This window comes from Panthera onca, chromosome B1 (genome assembly GCF_046562875.1).
Source record: "Panthera onca isolate mPanOnc1 chromosome B1, mPanOnc1 haplotype 2, whole genome shotgun sequence".
In the NCBI taxonomy this organism is placed as follows: domain Eukaryota; kingdom Metazoa; phylum Chordata; class Mammalia; order Carnivora; family Felidae; genus Panthera; species Panthera onca.
Window position 1 is genome coordinate 78,093,880 of NC_138342.1, and position 26,183 is coordinate 78,120,062.

The 26,183-nt window shown below is 37.5% G+C and overlaps 1 long non-coding RNA gene across 3 annotated transcripts in view; it reads right to left on the minus strand.

Moving 5' to 3' along the window:
* Window positions 1–397: 397 nt before the first annotated feature.
* Window positions 398–26,183, minus strand: part of LOC144616157 (uncharacterized) — a 174,338-nt gene continuing 148,552 nt past the window's right edge. For 2 of the 3 annotated variants that reach the window (XR_013555201.1, XR_013555202.1), the window contains one exon: window positions 398–526. This is a non-coding gene — a long non-coding RNA (uncharacterized LOC144616157). Of the gene's footprint in view, window positions 527–1,814; window positions 2,046–26,183 lie in introns of those variants that run through there. The other variant, XR_013555203.1, reaches the window with a different exon arrangement.

Here is a 26,183-nt window from a genome sequence, read left to right on the forward strand (position 1 = left end):
AAATGAAAATGTGTGCTGTTCTGCCACAGTGTAGCTGAGAGTTATAAAGGCCCTGTGAACAATATTGAGTTTGGGGTGGTACAATCACATCACCAAAGATTTACCTTCACTCTGTAAACTCAATATAGGGCAATAACAGTCTATTACAAGCAGAGCAATACAACATCAAAGGAATGTTTAAAAGAACTAGACAGAACCTTTAAATCACCAGAATTGAGTTATCTTCCCCCAAAGGAAGCACCATGGGAGAGATCTTAGCAGGGTTCTTCAAGAGGTATTACTAATTTACCATAAGTTATATTTAATACATTTTTTAAACGTGTTTGTAATCTCTCTCCACTTTTTAGAACACAGAGCAATAAATTAAAAGAGAAACAGTCCCCAAAGAGCAAGAGAGTGGGAGAAAAAATGACAAGAGTTTTATTTTGGGGAGGAGGGTTAGCGTTTCAAATAATTCTCCCATAGCTGAAAAGTCTGTGTAAGATCTGTCCTCTCCCACTTTCAAAGAGACTCTTCAAATCTGAACCTAGAGAAAAAATAGTAAATTTTTATTATTTATATTTATAAATAAATCAGTCTTCAAATTCTGTTAAAAACAGGACTTTCATAACATTTTAGAAAAATGGTAATAAATTCTCTTTAACATCTCCAGTAGAGAAATAAGCAATTTTATTCCACCTTCTTATGACTAAAACGAACATTTGAGAAGTTGAATTTCTGGTCTAGGTCATGTCAGAAATGGCAGTAGAATTTATTGTGGAGTAGTACTGGTCATTGTTGGCAGTGTGCTTAGTTTAATGATGTTTTGATATATTAGTTTTTTACATATAAAAAGATGTTAATTTCCTGAATGTATTGCAAAGGCTTATTGTTACACATTTTAATCTAAATCCAAGCATTTGTGTTTCCCATGAAGGGCAAATGGAACTATCGAGTATTATCAAAATTTTTCATCATCTGTTAATGTCTCATATTTGCATACATAAAATCATAAATTTCTATATGATACTAATAGAACTGCTCCTCCAATTCTTTCAAAACTTATACCCTTTTTTGCCTTTTGTTTAGCATTCTGGTTTTGGTTTACGTTATCTTGATTTATACCAGACATATGTATGCAAAGAGATTTTAAGTTCTAGATAATTTGTATCCATACTGGCTTTTCAATACGTTATTATTTTTTTTAAGCGCTGCAAAACACACCCACAACAGGTGCATGAAACTGCCTGTAACACATGCCATATGGGGGAAGTACTAGGGTTTGTCCCTTTTGATATAGAATGGTTTTATTGGTGTCATACTGTGTAAGCTTTTATAATAAATCAGATCATACATGCATTTATACTTATGTAGCTGGAGTTGGGAAATATTTAATTCATGTTTATAATGCTTTTAATTTTATAACCAGCTTCCTAAATGTCTTTACAGTTGACCTTTATGTTAAGATTATTTCCCTTTAAATTTCCCATTTACCAGATAATCTTTTTCAGACATTCGAATTGTGCTGCTGTTTTTCTTTTTTGGAACATGTTCTTCTTCATACTAATACTGTTCATTGAAAGGCAAAATTCTGATTCATATTTTTTATACTCTTGCCTGGGCAGGAAAAAAACTAACTTCATTAGTTATTTAGTACTAGCATTTAGTATTAGTATTGGTATTAGTATTAATATTAGGTGAGTTTTTTGGCATTCCATTATTTGCAACAATTGTAAATGTGATTAGAATAGGTGAACCCAACATGTGCTTGCAGGTCTATCAAGGTTAGCTTGTTTGTAGTTGTAAGATGTCAAATTACAACTAGGAACTCTCATTTTTTCCCCCTATCCATTCAACTTGTATTAATTGTATCACAAAAATCCAATATCCAACCAGAAGCATCATATCATATGTAGCTCTCATGTCATAACAAACACCACACTGATGTTTGCCCATTGGTTGATGTCACCACAGTGGTTAAAAGAACAGGTACTCTGGAGTCAAACCTGACTTTGAAATTCTGCTCATCTAGTTAATAGTTGTATGACTCTGCCTCAGTTTCTCTTCTACAAAACAGAGAGAACAATAATGTTTACAGGTTGCTATAAAGATTAAATCAGATACCATTTATAAATGCCTACTATCGTGGCAAATAATATGTACCCAAGAAATGTTAGCTATTCTGATTGGAAAAAATATGTTCAGAAATGCTCCAATGCCTTCCAGGTAGTATGATGAATATTATAAAGTTTTACCCAACCACAGAACCCACTGACTGTGATAAAACCAAATTAGAATGTTTACTCTTGTGCAGAGATTATGAACCAACACCTGTTGCTTAACAGTAGTGGGACTCATACCAAAAATCAATGAATGAGTAACCACCCTAAACAGCTATCACTTTCATAAGGCAGTTGGTTCTATAGTCTAGACCCGTTTAAGAATTGAACAAAGTCACCTGCTGACTATAATAGCCATTCATAGGAGTGATATAAAATTTAATGTTAGTGATTATCTGCTATGATCTGACATCATGTGTGTATTGCCTTCCACGTCTTGCTTGAAGGACATTTTAGCAACAATACTTAAGAATGTTTCATTATTAGGGCTTAAGTACCATCAATTTTTTACTAAATCTTGGCCCATAAGAAAACTACAATTCAATGTACCTGGGTCTTCAGTGCTTTTAAGTAAAGTAGAGGAGAGAATATGACTACTGTCAGAAAGAGACAATTGATAGCAAAGACAGCTTGCCAGAATTTTTTTTAATAGGAGAAGCATACTCTTTCAACAGTGAAGCTTGAACAAAAATTTGCAATAAATATCTTATTAAATGTTTATTAATTTCCTCTTAACATTTGGTATTAATTGGCCAACCTTGTCCTTGGGTTTTATTTGGAAATATCTTTGCTTCTGGACTGGTGTGTCCCTTTTGGGCCTTACCCACTTCCTATAAAGTGGCAGAAGTAGATAGTCAATTCACTATTTCCAGGTAAACTGCCATCACAATCTCAGAAGTCACTCTTCCCTCCTAAGACAATTCTATGAGTAACACAGAAATAGCTAAAAGTCAACACTATCTTGGTTAAGTTATTAAACCAAGATAGTCATTTGTAAGTCATTGTAAGTTGCTTGTAAGTCATTAAAATGTTTTTATTTATTTCATTTGTGATTACATGTATTTATTTGGGCTTAAACTGAGTCTACTATTTTCCTTTAAATTGGCTGTAGACAGAATCTATGTTTTTCACTTTTTTTTCTCCCACTTCCTCAGTACTTGCTCTTCCAAAGCACTTAAATATGGCATGTAGTATGTTCTCAAGAACATAATGAAGGATAAGCTTGTCTAAGATCCATTAAAAGATCAAGAGATCTTTAATGGGTTGAATAACTTAATTTGCTATATTATTATTATTATTATTATTATTATTTTAATACAGATTGAAACCTTTACCTAAAGAACTGACAATACTTTGCCATGTTTTCAGATATTGCATGGCAAATATGAGTAAGTAAATCAATGAATTAATGCATGAGGACAGATAGAAGAGTTCCAACTTCTACAAATTATAGCCAATTAATTCAGACTAAGAATTTCTAGCCATTAAGACTAATGGTCTTCCTGACCTTCTCAAATACAAAATGAAATGTAACTATTACACTACCTTGTATCTCAATGGAAGTTGATAAGCAGGGTGAAGTTTCTACTTATTCCTAGCCTAACGACTATGCTGATCATAAAACAAGTCCAAGGACCTTAAATTTCAATGAAATGTGGCCAGTTGCTTCAAAGAACCAATTCTGCATCTACTACTCTTGGGTCTGAGAGTCATATCGGATTCTGGATGTGTTAGAGGATTACCTCAGTCTGGGAATTAATCTCACCCCAATATGTCTTAAGATTAGACTAATCTCTTAAGGTAATTTTGGGTTAGATGCCAAGATTTTTCAAATTAAGGCCTGACTTATGAATACCAGACCATTCTCACTACTCCCACAGCTTAAGTTGCCAGCTATGTGGTGGCATATGATGGTATATGGTAGACTATTCTAGTTACCAGCCCTTATTCTATCTACGGTCTTCTGCTACTCCTCCTAACAAAATTCTAGGTGTTCTTCAAGATATGGCTAAAATATTATCTTTTTTCTCCATTGTTTCAGGGGTCATTTCTAAACCTTACCATTCACATGCCCATCGCCTCCTTCTTCAGTTCAGCCATTTATTTATTCAACATATATTTTTGAACATCTATTATGGACCAGATACCTTTGTATTTCATCTGAACCAAGCAGGTAAAAATTCCCTGCCATTGTAATGCTTGATTTCTGATGGAAGAATAATTAATTATTCCTTCTATATTCTCATATCACTTTATTATTACATTTGTCACATTTATTGTAGATAATTGTTTATGTGTATCTCTTACTGGATAGCAAAGGCCAGGTAACACTTATCTTTTCAATTTTTATCACCAGCACCCAGCACATTGCCTTGCACCATGACATCAGGGAAAGGGCAAAACAAACTTTACAGTTTTGAGGCTCCTTATTAAGTTTAAATTTGCTCAGTATCTACGTTTTGTTTATCTATTATTACTTAAGAAGTTAACTGAAAACTTAGTCATTTAAAATAATGTTTATGTTTTTCTTACAATTTCATAGGTCAGAAATTTGGGGGGCACCTGGGGGGCTCAGTCGGTTGAGTGTCTGACTCTTGATTTAGGCTCAAATTTAAAAAAAGAAATCTGGAAAAGGCAAGGTAGTTTATCTGCGATTCACATGGCTTCAGCTATGGCTATTGTTGTGACTGGGGCTGGAGGATCTCTTTCAGGATAACTTCTTTATTTATATTTTTGGTACCTTGCAGAAACTCTTTCTTTTTTTCCTTCCTTCCTTCCTTCTTTCTTCTCTCTCTCTCTCTCTGTCTCTGTCTCTGTCTCTCTCTCTCTCTCTCTCTCTCTCTGTGTGTCTCTCTCTCTCAGTTCTCATCCTTCAGGGCTGCTCCATGAGATATGGGTTTCCATAGCATGGTGTCTCAGGATAGTTACACTTCTTACATGATGGATGGTTTCTAAGGGGCAGAAAGCAAGAACTGCCAGGCCAGTTAAGGGCTCCAACAGGAACTGTAACTGCATCATTTTACCATGTTCTAGTGGCCAAAGAAGCCGTGAAGACTGCCTGGATTTAAGAAGATGGAGAAATAGATAACCACCTCTTGATAGTGAAATAGCAGTTGAATGGATGACATTTTATAGCCATCTTTGGAAAATGCCATAATCTGTGATAGCTGTCTCATATATCTTATCAGTCATAATGTGTGTAGGGGAAAAGATCATCACTGAAGTAAAACTTAAATTGTTATTGAACAATAACCAAAACAAAAACAAACAAACAAAAAAAACAAAACCTACTCCTATGGCAAAAATTTTATTTTAAAATGCTAAATGAGGGGCGCCTGGGTGGCTCAGTCAGTTAAGCATCCGACTTCGGCTCAGGTCGTGATCTCGCAGTCCGTGAATTCAAGCCCCGCGTCGGGCTCTGTGCTGACAGCTCAGAGCCTGAAGCCTGTTTCAGATTCTGTGTCTCCCTCTCTCTCTGACCCTCCCCCATTCATGCTCTGTCTCTCTCTGTCTCAAAAATAAAAATAAACATTAAAAAAATTAAAAAAAAAAATAAAATGCTAAATGAGTGGTGATTAAAAAACATTCAGTAAACAAGAATCCTAAAAGCTTCTAATATCAATTTATTTTTTTAAATACATCAAAGTCATTACAGGGGATTTACTGAGATTTTGAGACTCAAGATCTTTGATATTTAAATCATGTTTCTTGTAAAACTTACACAATTCTGAGTTATTTCTCAGATACGTATTTCTCATTAATATTTAATACAACTTTACAGTTTTAGTTGAGATAATCCTTGATTTCTTAGGCTATTGTGAGATGGTCCCCCAAATCAATCCCAGTAGGATTAAGAAACTCAAGCACACATCACCTCATTTTCTAGACTCCTTTCATGATATAGTATATTATGTGTCCTGATTTTTTTTTCCAGTGACTTACAGCCCATTGGAGAGCTCAACTATTTATTGAAGGAAAATTTTCCACATGGTAGAAGGCTAAAAAATTCTGTTTTCTGAGACATTATGGGTGTGTATATCAATTGTGGTTTTGTATGTATTCATATTTGAGGTGTTGTAGTTTAAATCATCAATTTTGTATTATGTTGCACAGAAAATTGTTTCTTGCTCTTTGTACTCTATCCATGTTATAGTATTTATAACATAACACTTCATATTTAAACCAGTATCTATCTTGGTTTACCCAAGGCAGCATTTATAATTTTGTTGTAATGTAAATTAGTATGAATTTACTTAAATGATCAACAGTATTAATACAAGGCAAGACATTGTCATAATGCAGATATGAGAACTCTGGTTTATTACCTGAGGTAGAAAGCCCCTTTATTTATCATTCTCTTTAATAAAACATTCAAACTGAAAATAAGCCAAATTCTTCTAGGAAGCTAATGAAATGTCTCTCTGGAGAAGGAAATCTACTACTGAAGAAGACTTTTTTTGAGAATCAAATTAAGACCTTCGGCCAGAAAAAAAAGGCAGTGTGTATTTGAAAGTCAAATCAGACCAAGGAGTTGGTGAAATAACCCTGAAAGAATCCTGTTTGCCTGTGTGCATTTTCAACACTGTAGGACGGGCTATAGGAGTCCTGTGCTGTTGATATGCCACTCCTGTGAGCCATGCAGGGCACGCTCTTGTGGATACCTTTCCTTCTGAAGATGGTCATGTTTTCTGTGTGCTAGACGTGAATGGACACTACCACAAACGAATTGATAATTGTGCAATACCACCTGAAAACTGAGCTCCCCTGGCTATACCATTACAATCAATCAAATCTGGGGTGTTACTGCTGAACTCTTTCTCTTACGCTGCTTTATAAAGTGTTAAACAAAATAATCAAAAAGCATTGTAAATTAGCTATACATTTATTTCCACTTCAGTATTTTAAAATCTAAACTTTAAGTCTTTTCTGAACATTTAGAATAATCAAGTTGAAATGATTTAATGATACCATAGCTCGATTAAGTGAAACCTTAAGATATCATCCACCTTATGAGTCTTTAAAATGGCCCTCTTCGTATACCTAGTATCCAGATCTTGGTGTCTAATACTGTTTCCCACTAAAAGGAATCAGGACTCCTTGGAGAAATGGCTGGGTCCAGAAATGGGATAGGAGGTATGCAAGATAAGCCTAGAATATCTTATTAGACCAGCAGTGAGGCTGTTCTAAATAAATAAATAAATAAATAAATAAATAAAGCATGTTACAAGACTCAAGAGAAAGCTTGAAGGTATTCTACTAGTCACATCAAGGACAACTTGAGCACAAAATAATTAAGTACACTAACTAGCATGATGAACAATTCCAAAAAAATTGGAGTTCATGAGTTCATATCAATAAGAAGTAGATAAATAAATAGGAGAAAAGGGAGTAGTGTAGATTAGATTAAAATATTAAGTGCCAACTGGCAAATGAGGAGAAAGTACAAGAGTTGGAAAGTCAGCATTTGCAATCATCAGAGTAAGGACTGGATCAGACATGAATCGCTAATGGAGAATATATCTGGGGAAAAGTTTTGGTGAAGAGCACATTTGCCTGCTCTTAAAATGCCTTTCCATAGATTGATTATTAGCTACAAAAGAAAAGTGACATTTATACATGGAGAAATCAAACAGTATATTGATTGGGTGATCTAAACACCGTCAATGAGAAGTACATAGACATTGTGTGAATTTGGATGAGATATCCCGAGAAAGCCATAATATCACCTATGTAACATTCCAAACAAAAATACGTAATGAGAATATAAGCATCAGTTGGTATCAGATATATGCTAAATGAGGAACAAACGTTCTGAAATAAAAACGGATGGGAGACTGTAGTCTTCAAAACTGTCAGTGGCACAAAAGACAAACAAAGATTATGGAAATGTTCTGGATTTAAAAAGACTACAAAGACATGACAACTAAATACAATACCACACTCCAGAGTGGACCCTTACCTAGAGTGGGAAAAGGTATTGGATCCAGCTCTTAAAATTGAAATTATAAGGATAATAGAGTTAACAAAGGTATTCTATCAATCTTAATTTACTAAAATTGTTAACTGAACTGTAGCTATATAAGAGAATATCCTACTGAGAAATATTCACAGAAGTATTAAGGGGTAAAGGACCATGATATATGTAGCTTACCCTGATGTGATTCAAAATATATGCATGAAGAGAGAGAGAGAGAGAATTTGAGTCAATGATAAATCAAATGAAGTAAGAGAGAGATAATAAGTGAATCTGGGTAATGAATATCAGGATGTTATTTGATCTATACTGCTTCTTACAACTTTTCTAAAATTTTAAAATTATTTCCAATAAAAAGTTAAAAAAAAAAAAAACCCTGTGAATGGAGCAGCACGTACAAGAAGAAAAACATTGCTGTTTCCCACTGGCAGACACTCCAGCATGTAATTGAGTATGCCCAAAGCCATTATGCAGAAAACCAGGAATTATTGTGTGCCCACATCTCAAATGAACCTGATTCCGATTAATGTAGTAGGCAGTCTTGGTAGTTAACTAAACTGCCTTCAAATCAAAGGCAGTGTGGTACAGGTCATGGGATTGGGTTAACTGTAAAAAGCCTCGTCCTTAAGTCCCCAGGTGATACCTGACACACTCAAGCACTAACTTTGCAGGCTTGGGTACAGAAGATAAGCAAAAAGTCACACAGTGGTTCCTTTGCATTTGGCCCAGTGGCCAAGTTTAAAAGGACAAACAGGCTGTACTGCAAAGAAGGTGAAATGCTTAAATGTCAGAGAAGCATTGTTAGGACCTATCTGTATGCACAGCAACTATCGTGTGTTCCAAAAAGAAGAGAGTACATTTCATGAAGGGAAATGGGAATAAAAGACTGTATCCTGTTTTACCATTCCCAGAAGACTCAGAAAAAAAATCTTTTAACAATTTAAATGTTGTTGACTTTACTGACCTATGTATTGTATCAGTCTCAAAACCAAGGGAAAATATACAAAGTGTTTATCTATTTCTCAGCTGGGGGCACAACAGGGAAGCCAATCAGCATTAGTCTTCCCTTGTAAAGGGCGGCATCTACTTTCTAATACATTTCAATACATCACTAGGAGCTATAAACCTTGACTGATTCTTTTGCCTTGTATGTTCTCCACTAAAGGCTTTAATGAAAGTCTGGTAAAAGATCGTTTCATCTAAAAGATATGTCAAATAAAGCTTTTTTTTTCCTTTCTGAAAAGATGATCTATTTTTTCTAATTTTATCTTTTAAAAGTATATTTCCTGTACATATGGAATTATTTAGCTAAAACTATTGGTATAGTAAATTGACTTTAAAAAAATTTAATGTTTATTTATTTTTGAGAGAGAGAGACCGACAGAGTGTGAGTGGGGGAGGGGCAGGGAGAGAGGGAGACACAGAATCGGAAGCAGGCTCCAGGCTCTGAGATGTCAGCACACAGCCTGACGCGAGGCTCGAACCCACCAACAGTGAGATCATGACCTGAGCCAAAGTTGGATGCTTAACCAACTGAGCCACTCAGGCACCCCTAAATTGATTCTTTATTATACAGTGATGAATAATTGATTCTTTACACTTTTCTCAATAAACTGGGACTCTGAATCAGATTGAGAAGCTGTCTGAACTTCAGCAGAATTAGCAAGGAAAAGTTTTGAATAACTGAGTTAAAGTCGTACAAGAAAAGGGGTGAAGATGAGTTCCTGGGTGGCTCAGTCCGTTAAGCATCTGACTGGCTCAGGTCATGATCTCATAGTTTGTGAGTTGGAGTCCTGCGTAGGGCTCTGTGCTGACAGCTCAGAGCCTGGAGCCTGCTTGGGATTCTGTGTGTGTGTGTGTGTGTGTGTGTGTGTGTGCGTGCGCGCGCGCGTGCGCTCCTCCCCCACGCATGCTCTGTCTCACTCTCTCTCTTTCTCTCTCAAAAATAAACATTAAAAAATTTAAAATATATTTTAAAAAGGGATGAAGAACACCAACTCTCAGAGGAGGGCGTTCTCTGGCTTGCTGGGATTTGTGCAGCTCAGCACCTCCACACAACCTTAGATGTCACTCTGTGCCAGTTCTGAAGTATTCCCCCGCCCCCTTTATAAAGTGCTTCGTTCAAAACAGTGCTCTTTCTGTATCACCTTCTGACTTTTCTTTTCTTTTGTTATAAATAAGAAAACGGCAGTTTGGTTAGTTCAGTGAAGCAGCGATGGAAGGGAGATCAAAGAAAAGCCAGAGTCTTCAACTGCAGCCCTCTTTCTATTGCAAGGGGGGGGGGGGGGGGGGGGGGGGCGGGCATGTCCTAGGGCAAATCATTGCATTGCTTTAGAATTGTTATCTCTTATTTAAAACTTGTGAAACATAAAGAATTAAATTGTTAGAAGAGTTGAAAACATTTTATGTGAGTTTTATTTAAATAATAAGTAAATCCTGAGAAATCTGGATCTCAGAGTCAGAAACCCCACCTTTGTAGTCAGGTTTCCTTGCTTCATTAAGTCCCAATTTCTTAGTTTGTAAAATGATGATAATGCAAATACCTGTCTCATATGCTTCTGCAAAGACTGACTGAGATCATGAACAGGGCCTGGTAAATACTGTCAACTGGTATTAGTTATTGGTGTTTTCATTACAATTATATCAAGATCACTCAGTTGACTGTCCATCCGTCATGGTGATGGATCTTCTCAATGTACTTGAGCTGTCCTTTCAAGACCCCTTGTCCCATTATGATGTCCTCGTTTTTCCCAGGTGCCACTGTAGAGTCTAATACCTTTGGGGATTATAAGTTTACGTGTCTGGTTCTTCCTATTAGCTCCTTCAGTGGGGAGATGGTGTCTGTCCCAACTCTAGGCCTTATAGCAGAGCCCGGCCTGCACTCAACCCAGCATTTGCTAACATCTATTTGGCACCAACCAGTGCTAGGTCTTCCTGTAAGCACCTAACCTGTACAGCCTCATTCTCACATGACCTCATCCCATTCTACCTCTCTGAGTTAGGGAGGATTACAGCATGATTTTAATTTTACAGTTGAGGGAAATGAGAAGGTGAAAACTTCATGAACATCACCCAGTAAGAGACAGAGCTGGTGGTTCGACACCAGGCTGCTTCCCAGAGAAACTGCACCCCTATCCATCTTGCATTTTGCCTCCTAGGGAATGTGCACTACACGGAGACATGCTCCCATTCTTCTCAGGCAAATGATAAGATCAAGGACATATGTTACAACCAATAAACTGAGCAAAACTAGCCGGGGCCTATGTTTGTACCTTGTTCTAAGCAGAGTAAGACAAAGGATGCTCTTCCCACCAGATCAAGTATGGAATAATTCTTAATTCTAAAGGAGAAAACTGAGAGCCAAGAGTGAAGCTACGTACCTGAGATCACTCATTTGATTCAAGCTAACCATCCTCTGGTCCAGGGGCTCTCAAACTCTGACTTGCAACACAATTACAAAGGGGGCTTGTTAAAACACAGAAATAGAGACCCTATTCTCAGAGTTATAAATTCAGCGTATCTGGGATACTTGCATTTCTAGTAAGTTCCTCATAATGTTGGTCTGGAGACCACACTGAGAAACACAGTTCTAGTCAAAGCTCAACTTACAGTTCTATGCTATATGCCTCGATGGTTCCTTGGCTCATTACCTGAAGTCATACAACATTGGTGAATTGTTCTTTATACACAATCATGCAGCCTGGTGTCACAGATGTCTAATCATAATTTCCACTTACAAATCTAAGAAATAATATTTCAGCATCATCTCCAGCTATACAACAGAGGCATTTTCCACGTGTCCATCACCATTATAGAATGATTCAAGTTGTTCCTGACATCAAGGAAAATAAAGTCTGATAGGGATATATGAGTTTGTCCTCTTGAATTGCTAGATTTTGTATGAGGAAATAGACAAAATTGGTCCATGAACATTATACAGATTGTACACTATATGGATGATCATTATTCTGAGTAAAAAGCAATATAGCACTACTGGAAGAATAATATTTTTCAGCTATAAATGACTTTTGGCCCCACTTACTTGTTTCTCTTGTTCCCTTTCCCCGTCAAGGCAGATGGTCTGCTCTCAGTTCTCTGCTATTCCCGAAGAGAGATTAGGTCGTGATGAAAAAATGGTTACTAATAAATCTTACTTTGATTTCCTAAAATCTAATCCCTGGAGACAATGCTAAGATGCCTCCAAGACAAAACAGGAAGGACTGTCTCCCAAGACTTTAAAAAGATTCCTCACAAGGGGATGAAACATAGGAGAGGGTTATGAGTGCATAGGGAATACAGTCAATGGTATTGTAATAGCACTGTATGGTGACAGGTGGTTTCTACACTTGTGGTAAGCATAGCATAACATACAGACTTGTTGAATCAATCACTAGGCTGTACACCTGAAATTAATGTAACATCATGTGTGAACTATACTTCAGTTTGAGAGAGAGAGAGAGACAAGATTATGAAGGCAGTGGTCCATGGGTGGTGGTGAGAAGCACCCCGAACTCTGTGCCTGGGCAGATCCCTGTGAAGACAGAGAATAAATGCTGCACAAATCATTTAAGAAGAGAGGCCACAAACAGCTTCATAGATTTGCACTCTCATGCAGTTTAAAAGTACCAGAAGTATTTGCACCTGACAAAACATACTGGAAAGTAATGGGGAGTGTCACACAAATCGACAGGGGCCTTGAGATGAGAAACAAGGGACATCTAAGTGGTTAGCAACCTATATCGGGGAATGAGAAGATGCCTTCAACACAAATGAATCCTTGGTCAGATGCACACTACTGCAGTGCCTTAGACTATGTGACCCCATCCAACTTAAACACATCCCCCTCAAGATGACAAAGCACCACAGACTGCCCAAGATTAATTGCCCAGACTCATAGAAGTTAGTTTGAGCAATTACTTAAGTGAACTGAGAATTAACTCCAGCAATTTGAACAGGAAAGTCGTAAGCCCTCATACTTAGCAAGGAGCCCCAGGTAGTATTTACCATCTGGGAGTCGGGGAGCAGTTAGGAATTTCAGGAAATATTTCAAGGAGCCAACATATTACTAGAAGCCAAAAATAGTTTAAATTCTACAGAAACCCTTACTAGATAGATGGCAATATCAGCATCAGATACGCTTTTTTTCCTTCTGCATGCAAAAAGTCTTTTCCATTTATGCCAAAATTTAAGTCTTAGAAAATTGACAGAGGTGTTCTGAGTGGTAATTTTAAAAACAGTGTCTTTCTGATGTTATTTTACTGCTCTTCTCCATTTTTTTAATATTTGTTCCCAGTACAATACCAAGGTGTAAGTAGAGAAGAATATATCCCAAGATTGGCTATAAAGTCATATCAAGTTTTAACATTTTTATTATTAAGGGCAGTGATCGAAATTTTTTGTTAATCCTTGTATAAATTAATATAGCCCATTTAATCCTTCCACTTTAAAGGCTGTGAATTTTATTTATCACACCGTGCCATCAGTATTTAGCTGTTCCTTCTGGGGTACAAATATTCTTCCTCTCTAACTTTTCAGCTAATTACTGTCTTCTCCTTGCTGACTGGAGGACTGAAAATACAGCTACTGTCAGGGCTCCCTAACATCCAGGTAGACATCTTGGGAACACTGATAGAACCGATAACAAGCCATTTTATAGGGACTTAAAAGCTACTCAAGAAATGAACGAGGTCCATTAGACTTTCTGTCATGCATATGATGGGAAAAAATATACCACCATAAGATCCACTCAATTGTCCTGCTGTGACAGCAGTAGCTATTGTGTGAGAGAGGTTTGGGGAAGGTGGCTCCACCTTGGTGTTTATGCTCTGCTGGCTAGTGGGAGTTTCAGGTACAGCATCCTAACAGAAGGGGCTTTGTGATAGGCTATCAGTGACAAACAAGAGCGACAACGTACAGCCCAGTGGTTTGACAAGAAGGAGAAGCTCAACAATGAGAGAATGACCTCCTTCAGTTTCCCATTTCAGTCTGACATTTACTTCCTCACACAAAGCTTAGCTTGGTGTGTTGGGGTCCAAATCACATTTGAACCTTGTACAGAGTGATGAGAGTCAAGCTGAGATATTTTAAGTGCATTTCTTTTCTTTGTACCCTGCTTTGAACTGCTTTTAAACCTACAGATGTTTGGCCCAGCTGTCCAAACTAAGAAGCTGAGAAAGAAACGTGGAAAGTATGTTCCCAGATTAATGTTTTGTTTTCCCGTGTGTGTGTGTGTGTGTGTGTGCACGCACATGTGTTAAATATGTCCTGTGTTTGTCCCAGTTAAATATGTCCCAGTCTTTGATGTATAGATAAATGAGAGTCTAATAGATAAGCTTCCTTTTTTTTCTTATAAAAAGGACTGCTTTTTCCTGAAGAGCTATATCTATTCTCAACTCAATAAATATTTATTGAGCATGTACTACTCAAAATTACACTGCCTCTTGATGGAAGAGACAAATGCAAAGATAAGCAACACATGGTGTGGTCATTTTCCCTCTGTAAGGAAACTGAGACATGTGGCCAAATAATTATGAAGTATGATATATTGTTATCAATGCCCTGTTCCTTACTGAGGCACTTCCAAGCTTTCCCCACATTTCTTAACTGGCTGATTCTACCTCCTCACCTTCTCACTTCTGACATATGACATCACCTATTACCTGAGAAAACCCAACATGAGAAAAGTCACTTCACCTGTCATTATGTAGAAGTTATTTCAAAAGAGATAAAAATGTGTCAGGGTGCCTGGATCGCTCAGTCAGTTGAGTGTCCGACTTCAGCTCAGGTCATGATCTCGCAGTTCGTGAGGTCGAGCCCCACTTTGGGCTCTGCGCTGACAGCTCAGAGCCTGAAGCCTGCTTTGGAGTCTGTGTCTCCCTCTCTCTCTCTCTGCCGCTCCCCCCCCACCTCTCTCTCTCTCAGAAATAAATAAAAAACATTTTTTAAAAAGATTTAAAAATGTGTCAAAGAGCAGTGTAGGTGCCTGTTCAAAAGGAAACTAACAGAACCTAACAGAAACCAGGGCTAGTCCTCAGATTTAAGGTTAAAACTTGAATTCGGTGCTAGACCAACGTGTGAGCAGTCTTTTGTGTTCTTCGTAATTTCTCCCATCACCTATTCAGACTTTTGCTTTACTTTTATGCGCTCTTGAAAGGGAAAATAAAGCAAACTGGCATGTTGTAGTCATCTTCTTTACCCCAATTTCTGTGCTCCATATAATCATGTGTCTCAGTGAATCCTCACCACGACACTCTGAGGTCCGTGGTGGGATCTTCATGCAGTGGGGACACTGAGGCTCAGCACGATCTCACCGCTAGACAGGACTCACGCCCATGTCTGCCTGAATGTAATGTTGTCCATGCAGCGCACTGACACTCTGCTCATCTGGCTCCTTCAACTATACACAATAGGGTAAGAAAGGAGTCAGGAAGGAAGGTTGATTCTTATCAATTCCATCAAGTATTTCATACCATTATAACTAACACAGGTGCAAGCATTCCTTTTTAAAAAGAACCCTTAAAAACTAGTCAATCTACTACGGTACATCAATCCTTACTTTCACTGCCAAATGTTATTTTTTAACAATGTACGAACTTTTTAAAGTTTTAGGTTTACAGAATAATTGAGTAGATAATATATAAGATTCCTTATATCAACTCCCTGTTCCCCAACCCACCCCCCACACACAGCTTCCTTTACTTTTAACATCTTGCATTAATGGGGTTGATTCGTTAAAACTGATGAACCAATATTAATACATTATTATTATTATTGTTAACTACAGTCCATAATTTACATTAGTGTTCACTCTTGGTGTTGGATAGTTCTGTGGGTTTTAACAAATGAATAATGACATGTATCCATCATTATAATACCATACAGAGTAGAGTCACCGCTGTAAAAGTTTCCTGTGCTTCACCTACTGATTCATTCCTCCCCTTCCTCCCCTGACCACACCCAGTCCCCAGCAACCACCGAGATTTTCACTGTCTCTGTAGTTTGTCTTTTCCAAAGTACTGTATAGCTGGAATCATATAGCAGGTAGCCTTTTCAGACTGGTTTCTTCCACCAAGCAGTATGCATTTAAGATTCTTCCGGGTCTTTTCACAGTTTGATAGCTCATTCCTTTGTATTCTTTAAATATCATTTTTTCCAACACACACAATTGTGGCACCTGTAGTATGTCAGATGCCGTGATGAGCACTGAGGATGAATAGGATGCAATGCCTACTCAAGGGCCCTGCTGCCTAGCATTAGAGGAAAGGTATGTAAACACAAAAACTAATAGCACTTTATAAGTGTCATAATAGAACTCTATAGGGATACAAAAGAGGGGCAAAGTGGGGAGAATTCCATTTCACTCCTGGTACAGAGAGTCAGGAATGACTCCCTACAGGATTTGGAGTTGCTGCAGGATCAGCAAGAGCCAGGCAGCGCTCTGGGAGCCAAGCTGAAAAGTTCTAGGTGGGACAGCAGGGCACGTTTGAAGAAAGGCGAGAAGCCCAGGCAGAAGCTGGCAAATGTGGACATGAAAATGCTAGCTCCTGAGGTCCCATCTAGAGCCTGTATTCTCTCTCACTTCCTTCACGTCTCTTCTCAAATGCCCCTGATCAGGGGCCTACCCAGAAGACCCTAGGGAAAAGACACCACCCCCTCCCCACCTCACACCTTTTCTTCTTACTCTCCTTCCTTTTCTCATAGCAACTACCCACTTTAACATACTGAATATGTATTTTGTATTGTCTGCCTTCTCCCACCAAAATGTACAGCCCCAGGGGCAGGGTCTTTAGCTTTGTTCATGCCCAGCCCACGGTGGGCTTGCCATAAACATGTGCTGTTCCCTCCATGCCTGCAATCCTTCCTGTTAGGATAAAGCACTGTGAAATGATGTACCCTTACTGGTAAACAGGGGAACAATATTTATATTTTTCCAACAACTGTCACTACATACATAATATTCTAACTCCCCAGATTCTAATTATTGTTTTATTTTTCTGCATTACACTGGGAGACAGAACAAAGAATCTCAAGAGTTTTCAAAAATGTCAGATAACTTTACTGACCTTCACATACTGTAAATGCTGACAAAACCTTCTTTTCAAGTACTATTCAAGGCATGCTGTAATAAATACTCCTTGCTACAACCTACCGTAGCCTGGCAGTTACTCAAATGAGAATGTGTTAAGTTAAATACTTAAGTAATTCTCCTAGAGAAAAGCTGGAGATCGGCACCCAATTCCTTATTTGTATACAGCACATCTTGTGCTGGGGTTTGAAATTTTAAAATTAACTCTGTTGTGGTTAGGTCTTGAGGGCTATAGCTGGTAAACTTTTCCCTGGGAATGCTGACTTGAGGGACTGGTTATAAGGAAGCAACATGCTCTGAGCACACGAGGTGCACACACTTCAAACAGCACTGCTCCAAGCCCGGATAAAGCCGCCAACATTGAGTTCAATGATCAAAATCACTGGGGTAAATGATGGGAGAAGAGATCATTTGGTTGTGTGGCCAGAGTGACTGTTTCAGTTTTGGACAGAACTGCCCAGAGTATTTTTTCACTGGGGGGCATTTTATGGAAAGCACTGGCTTTCTTAATCCTTTACCTTCTCAGTTCTTAGATCTTCTCCCCAGTGTTTTCCTCTGTTGAAACCCATTCATCGTGTCCAATGCTGTCACTCTGACCTTGACATCACTAATAAATATACCACAGCAAAAAACATCTCAGTGTCAAGCTCCCACCTTTTAGGCATGCCTCCCTTCCCTGCTGTTCTGCTTTTCCGTCTCCAGTGCCAGCGATTATTCAACTGAGTGGAGAAAAGCAAAGGGTTTTCCATTTCCATCATCTCACATCCTCATTTCTTACCTCTCCCAGGCTACATTCCATGGATGACTGTGACCATCAATTTGCCTTTAACTCTTTTTTTTTGTCCCTCTCCCTCTTTCCCATTTAATTACACCCCGATGCTGGGTAAACTCAATTTGCCCACCTTCTCTGCACCTCTGTGGCTGAATGTTCTTGGAGAAAATCAACAGTCATGCAGATGGGTCTTTCTCTAAATTTATGAAGAGCACTCACCAGTGCCCAGGAATCCTACTGCATTTCCCATTTGAGGCAAATTTCAGATCTTCTTTCTCTGCAAGCCCCCCTCCCCTCCACAGCTCATGAACTCATTTCATTCTTCCCTGACAAAACAGTAGCAATCAGATGGGAACTCCCTCAACTTCCTAACACCAACTTTATTAACTTATCTACATCTACACTCACATTCTCTGCCTTCCTCTAATTCAATGGAGGAAAAAAAAGTTCCCCAATGCTTAAAATGCCAGCCCCTCCCCTTACTTTCTGGATTTCATCCCCTCTTCCCGTATTCAAGAAATTCAAGCTGGAGATTACCCTGTGATTCTCCATAAGTCACTAGACTCTTTCTACTGGATAATCCAACAAACATACAAATATACCATTAAAAAACAACACCTCCTCAGGAGTACAAGCTGGTGCAGCCACTCTGGAAAACAGTCTGGAGGGTCCTCAAAAGACTAAAAATGGAACTACCCTACTACCCAGCAATTGCACTACTAGGCCTTTATCCAAGGGATACAGGTGTGCTGTTTCCAAGGGACACATGCACCCCCATGTTTATAGCAGCACTATCAATAATAGCCAAAGTATGGAAAGAGCCCAAATGTCCATCGATGGATGAATGGATAAAGAAGATGTGGTATTATATATATATATATATATATATATATATATACACACACACACACACACACACACAATGGAGTATTACTCAGCAATCAAAAAGAATGAAATCTTGCCATTTGCAACTATGTGGATAGAACTGGAGGGTATTATGCTAAGTGAAATTAGTCAGTCACAGAAAGACAAATATCATATGACTTCACTCATATGAGGACTTTAAGAGACAAAACAGATGAACATAAGGGAAGGGAAACAAAAATAATATAAAAACAAGGAGGGGGACAAAACATAAGAAACTCATAAATATGGAGAACAAACTGAGGGTTACTGGAGGGGGTGTGGGGGGGTGGGCTAAATGGGTAAGGGGCATTAAGGAATCTACTCCTGAAATCATTGTGGCACTATATGCTAAGTAATTTGGATGTAACTTTTAAAAAATAAAAATAAAAATAAAATTTTAAAAAATAAAGTAATGGGGCGCCTGGGTGGCTCAGTCGGTTGGGCGTCCGACTTCGGCTCAGGTCACAATCTCGCGGTCCGTGAGTTTGAGCCCCACGTCAGGCTCTGTGCTGACAGCTCAGAGCCTGAAGCCTGTTTCAGATTCTATGTCTCCCTCTCTCTGACCTTCCCCCATTCATGCTCTGTCTCTCTCTGTCTCAAAAATGAATAAACGTTAAAAAAAACATTTTTTTAAATAAAATAAAATAAAGTACTTAGTCTTTGTTTTGCCCTCAAAAAAAAAAACAACCAACAACACCTCCTTTGAACTTACATTACCTTCCAATTATTACTTCATTTTTCTGACCCCTTCACAACAAACTTATCAAGAGATGCCTAGATTTACGGGCATCTCTTCCAACCATTTGTTCAAGCAAAATTCCTCTAAGACATCCTTGACTTCCTTCTATCCTTTATCCATTCCACATCACCTAAACACATACCTCTTCAACTGGCCAGCTTTACTTTCCTCAAAAAGACCCTCTTTATCCGTCCCTTCTCTCCAGCTCTGCTGTTACCACCTGTGCTTATGTCATTGTCATCTTTTGCTGATAGTACTACAGTAGCCCTTTCTTTTTTCTCTAGAACCCCTAAACTCTGTTGCCTATAGAGCAATCTTTCTACAATGTAAAACAGATAATGGTAAGTCCCTTGAAACTCACCAGTGACTTCTCTTTGCATTTAGAACCATTCGCAAATATCTTTTTCTTGCCTAAATGGCCTCTTATGATCTCTACCAGTCTATTTCTCCTACCTCAGCACATCTCACTCTTCCTATTTCTCTCTATGATCCAGCCCTACAAGCTGGCATTCTTTGTATTCCTCAAGTTCACCAAACCTCTTCCCAATTCAAAGCTTTTGAAGTTGCTTTCCTTCTTCCCAGCATTCTTTCCAGGTTTCAGCTCTATATCAAGAAATGTCATCTCTAGACACCTAATCTAATGTGAATATCCTCTCCAGCCACTATTATCAAATGATTGTTTTATTTCTCTTATAGAATTTACTATTATCTAAAATTTTAGCTTTAATTTACTGTCTGTCTTCTTCCCTTCAAAATATGAGCGTTATGACAACATGGATCTTGAATGCTGTCTCATTCACTCTCCTGTTCAACTTATTTTAAGCAGATATCTTTACAAACAAAAGATGATCAGATTTATTTGTTGAATGAGTAAATAAACATTGGTTCTCAGTTTTTATGGCTGAATAAAACATAAATATTAAATATCAAGATTATTAGATAATGTTGTCCTTTCTGTTTTAGGATTGAGTCTTGAAATACAGTGTTTGGGTTGTGACATAAGACTTTACTTCAGGATTCCCAAGAAGATGCACTGCAATAAAAACATACATTGTAAAACTTTTTTTTAATTAAAATAAATATGTACACCATTGTTTTATATATATTAAAATACATGGCCACAGCAACTTCTTACTCAACATGTCTCCAGAGGCAAGGGAAACAAAAGCAAAAATGAACTACTGGGACCTCATCAAAATAAAAAACTTCTGCACAGTGAAGGAAACAATCAGCAAAACTAAAAGGCAACTAACAGAATGGGAGAAGATATTTGCAAATGACACATCAGGTAAAGGGTTAGTATCCAAAAATCTATAAAGAACTTATCAAACTCAACACCCAAAAAATGAATAATCCAGTGAAGAAATGGGCAAAAGACATGAATAGGCACTTCTCCAAAGAAGACATCCAGATGTCCAGCTGACACATGAAAAAATGCTCAACATCACTCATCATCAGAGAAATACAAATCAAAATCACAATGAGATACCACCTCACACCTGTCAGAATGGCTACATTAACAACTCAGGCAACAACAGATTTGGCAGGGATGCGGAGAAAGAGGATCTCTTTTGTACTGCTGGTGGGAATGCAAACTGGTGCAGCCACTCTAGAAAACAGTATGGAGGTTCCTCAAAAAATTAAAAATAGAACTACCAAAAATTGCACTACTAGGTCTTTATCTAAGGGATACAGGTATGCTGTTTTGAAGGGGCACATGCACCCCAATATTTACACTGATGGATGGAGTGGATATAGAAGATGTGATATATATATATATATATATATATATATATATATACACACACACACATATATATGTATACATATATGTATATATATGTGTACATACACACACACACACACACACAATGGAGTATTACTCGGCAATCAAGAAGAATGAAATCTTGTCATTTGCAACTATGTAGATGAAACTAGAGGGTATTATGCTAAGTGAAATTAGTCAGAGAAAGACAAATATATGACTTCACTCATATGAGGATTTTAAGAGACAAAACAGATGAACGTAAGGGAAGAGAAGCATAAATAATATAAAAACAGGGAGGGGACAAAACATAAGAGACTCTTAAATATGGAGAACAAACAGAGGGTTACTGGAGGGGGTGTGGGGGGGGGCTAAATGGGTAAGGAACATTAAGAAATCTACTCCTGAAATCACTGTTGCAATAAGCTAACTAACTTGGATGTAAATTTAAAAAATAAATAAGAAGAAAGAAAGAAAGAAAGAAAGAAAGAAAGAAAGAAAGAAAGAAAGAAAAATTTTTTAAAAATACAAAATTGTGTATGCAATAATTTACAAAACAATAAAAGTTAAGCCTCAGTACTTGATAATCTTTGTTATCTTTACTCCAACTACTATAAATTCTCCAGAGCTACTGCAGTTTGCAGCTAGACTCCAAAACTACGAAATGCTAGTTTTCACAGGAAATAAACCCCAAGATTGATAATACCTTACCAACATGGTGCTGAAACCAAAACCAAAATGTTTTGAAGCCATTATTTCCCTTAGAGTTTTAGTCTATGTCATTGACTTCAAAGATATTTTTTTTTAATTTTTTTTTTAACGTTTATTTATTTTTGAGACAGAGCATGAACGGGGGAGGGTCAGAGAGAGAGGGAGACACAGAATCCGAAGCGGGCTCCAGGCTCTGAGCTGTCAGCCCAGAGCCGGACGCAGGGCTCGAACTCACGGACCGCAAGATCGTGACCTGAGTTGAAGTCGGACGCCCAACCGACTAAGCCACCCAAGCGCCCCAAAGATATTTTAATCTTACTATTTTAGCCCCAGTATCTGCTATATGCTTCCTTAAGATCATGGCCACTTTAGTAGTCTCTGCATTCAATCATCACTAGTAAAGAATTAGTATAACACTGTAATAGGCCAGATACCAGAAATAGAAAAAGTGAAAACAATCCAGAGCAACTGGCTCACAATTTTTCATGGGTTACTTACAAAATAACCATAAACTGTCTTTTATTAATTTTAAAATACTACACTCTAGATAATAATGATAAAAAACACAGAGTTAAACTAATAATGATTAATCTGTACAAAAGAAAAATTTGATCTATAAATCTTAAACAATTTAATTTGGTAAAAAATTATTGAATAGAGAAAGTTTATTACTAAAATTGATATCTTTTTTTTCTTGTGAGAGAGAGAAAAAGTGAGACAGTGCATGCACAAAGCAAGAGAGGGGCAAAGGCAGAGGAAGACAAGGAATCCCAAGCAGTTTGCATGTCCAGCAAGAAGCCCAAAGTGGGGCTTGGTCTCATACTGTGAGACCATGACCTGAGAGAAAATCAAGAGTCAGACTCTGAGCTGACTGAGCCACCCAGGCCCCTAAAATAACTGATATAGTTTGTAATGGTCCACAACATTGTTAATGTACTAAATTTCACTAAGTTGTACCTTTAAAGTAGTTAAAATGGCAAGTTTCACCATAATTTAAGTACTATACTATCTAAAACAAATAGTATAAATCATACCAAATTTTAAAAATCAAAGGGAAATAATTAGATTAGCTAGTCCTCTGCTCCAACTTAATTCTTAACAAAATGGTTCTCAAAAAATTGCTATCAGGGGTGCCTGGGTGGCTCAGTCAGTTAAGCACCCAACTCTTGATCACAACTCAGGTCATGATCTCACAGGCATGAGTTCAAGCCCCACATTGGGCTCTGTGCTGGGCATGAAGCCTACTTTAAAAAAAAAAATGATATCAGAACCTAAAAAGAAGAAACAAACCTTCCCTGTATACTTTATAAAGAAAAGATTTATGTCTATGAAATAATTTCAGCATAATAAAGTTGAAATGTAAATAGAGGACACATTTAACATCTCCATTTAAAAAAAAAAAGATAAAGTAATTAATTTGGCTTATTTGAGTTTGCTTCAGAAAATACTTACATTGCAAATTTATTTATGTCTTTGTTTTTGACGAAATACAGTCAAACATTCTTAGGGTCAGAATGATAGGGTCAAAATAGAGACCAAAATAATCTTATACCCAAATGTAACTTCTCTTTCAAACAAGAACCAGGAAAGATCTCACCTTCTTTCACTCTTGGTTTTCCTTCCCCTAGCTATACCTTCTCAATACAACAAAAGAAAAAAATATTTCTAAAACATAAATTAGATTGTCTTATATACATGCTGGCTTTGCAAGGGCCTCTTTTAAATGTAGAATAAAAGTCAGTGGAATTTGGAATAGGAAGAAAAGGGAGCAAATGTTCTTTATTTCCCCTTCCCACATCTGCTTCTCTCTAACCTGCAGCCATCCTCTTCATCACTACCACTGTAAAGAATTATCAGAAACAAAATAATTAAAATAAGTGAAAAGGAGTCTGGTTCCATTCTAGGTGATGTAAGCTTACTCAAGCAACTAATAACCTTGGGCAGATGAATGAGCAGCCGAAGAAATCAGAACTCAAAGTACCACTGAACAAGAGATGAGTTTTCTACTTCTTTTTTCCTCTCGTATCTCCTGTCTTGGATATGTAGCCAGAAACCTAGAACTGCACACTGAGGGGCGAGGTGCCTGGCTGGCTGAGTCAGAAGAACATTCAACTCTTGATCTCTGGGTTGTGAGTTAGAGCCCCACATGGGGTGTAGAGATTACTCAAATAAATAAAACTGGGGAAAAAAAAAAAAAACTGCACACTGGGGGCAAATAGAATTTCAAGAGAAGCTATCAGTTTCTGGTCCAAGGAAATAAAAAGGGCATCTCCACTGGTAAAAGAGTGGGGGAAATGCTCTGCATTTTTTTTCTCATTCTCTCCCTTGGCCATGGGAGCAGACATAGGTGTGGAAATATGCAGTGGTACACATAACTAAAACCCAGTATTTTTACAAAGTGACCAAGAGAAGTGAACTCTAGAAACTGAATGTGTTGTGGAGCTGGATAAGGAGAAGGAAGTCAGGAGAGTAACCCAATAGATTTGTGCATGAACTCCTAGACTTTATCTTGAACTGCACATGTATGGATCTGATCTTAAGCTGAATACCAAAGGCTTTGAGATATACCGTATACAACTGTCCACATTACAGACTCTTATCGAAAATAAAAGGGGTACCATTTCCTAACTGATTTTTTTATTTAAATTCCAGTTAGTTAGCACACTGTGTAATATTAGTTTCAGGTCTACAATATAGTGATTCAACATTTCCATATATCACATCATCTGGAGCTCATCACAAGTGCCCTCCTTAATCCCCACCTATTTAGCCCATTCCCCACACCCAGCTCCCTTCTAGTAACCATCAGTTTGTTCTCTATAGTTAAGAGTCTATTTCTTGGTTTGCCTCTCTCTCCTAACTGATTTAATGAGCCCAGAACTACCTGATACAAGAACCAAAAAAAGATATTACAAGAAACACCATGGAACCATTTCCCTCATGAATAGAGAACAGAAAAATAATGTAGAAAATCAATGAAACTACAAGTTGGCTCTTTTAGTTAACAAAAGTTAACAAAATTTACAAACCTTCGGCTAGACCAATAAAAAAAAAGAGATAAGACTCAAATTAAAATTAGGAATGAAAGTGAGGACATTACTACTGAACTTACAGAAATAAAAAGAATTGAAAATAAACACAATGAGGGGCGCCTGGGTGGCTCATTCAGTTAAGCATCCAACTTTAGCTCAGGTCATGTTCTCACAGTTCGTGAGTTCAATCCCTGTGTTGGGCTCTGTGCTGACAGTTCAGAGCCTGGAGCTTGCTTTGGATTTTGTGTCTCCCTCTCTCTGTGCCCCTCCCGCACTCACGCTCTGTCTCTACCTGTCTCTCAAAAATGAATAAACATAAAATTTTTTTTAATTTAAGAAAATAAATACAATGAAGATTGTATGCTAATAAATTAGATAATCTGGATGAATGAACAAATTCTTAAAAACATACAGAACAAATAGAAAATATAAAAAGACCTATTATGAGCAAAGAGATTAAATCATTAATCAAAAAATTTCCAATAAAAAAAAGCCCAGGAACAGATGGCTTACTGGTAAACTTTATCAAACATTTAAAGAAGAATTAATACCAATCCTTCTTAAACTCATCCACAATGTAGTAGAGGAGAAAAACCCTTTCTAGTTCATTATATTAGGACTGTATTATTCTGACCCCCAAGACATCATAAGAAAACTATAGATCAAATCCCTTATGCATATAGAGCCAAAAATCATCAACAAAATACTAACAAACTGAAGCCAATAGCACATTAAGAAGATTACACACCAGGAGAAGTGGGATGTAGCTCAGGAATACAAAGTTGGTTTAACATGTGAAAATCAATTAACATAATACACCGTATTAGTAGAATAAAGAAATAAAAGCACACGATCATCTCAATAGATGTAGTAAAAGCATCTGGCAAAATTCTTTTCATTATGGATTACAAAAACTCACAAACAGAAATTAAAAGGAAATTTCTCAACCTTATAAAGTTCGTCTACAAAAAATTACACAACTCTCATTATACCTAATGGTGAAAGATTGGATATCTTCTCCCTTTATCAGGAACAAGAAATGGATATCCATTCTCACTATTTCCAGTAAACATTTTATGACAGATTTTAGCCAGAACAAT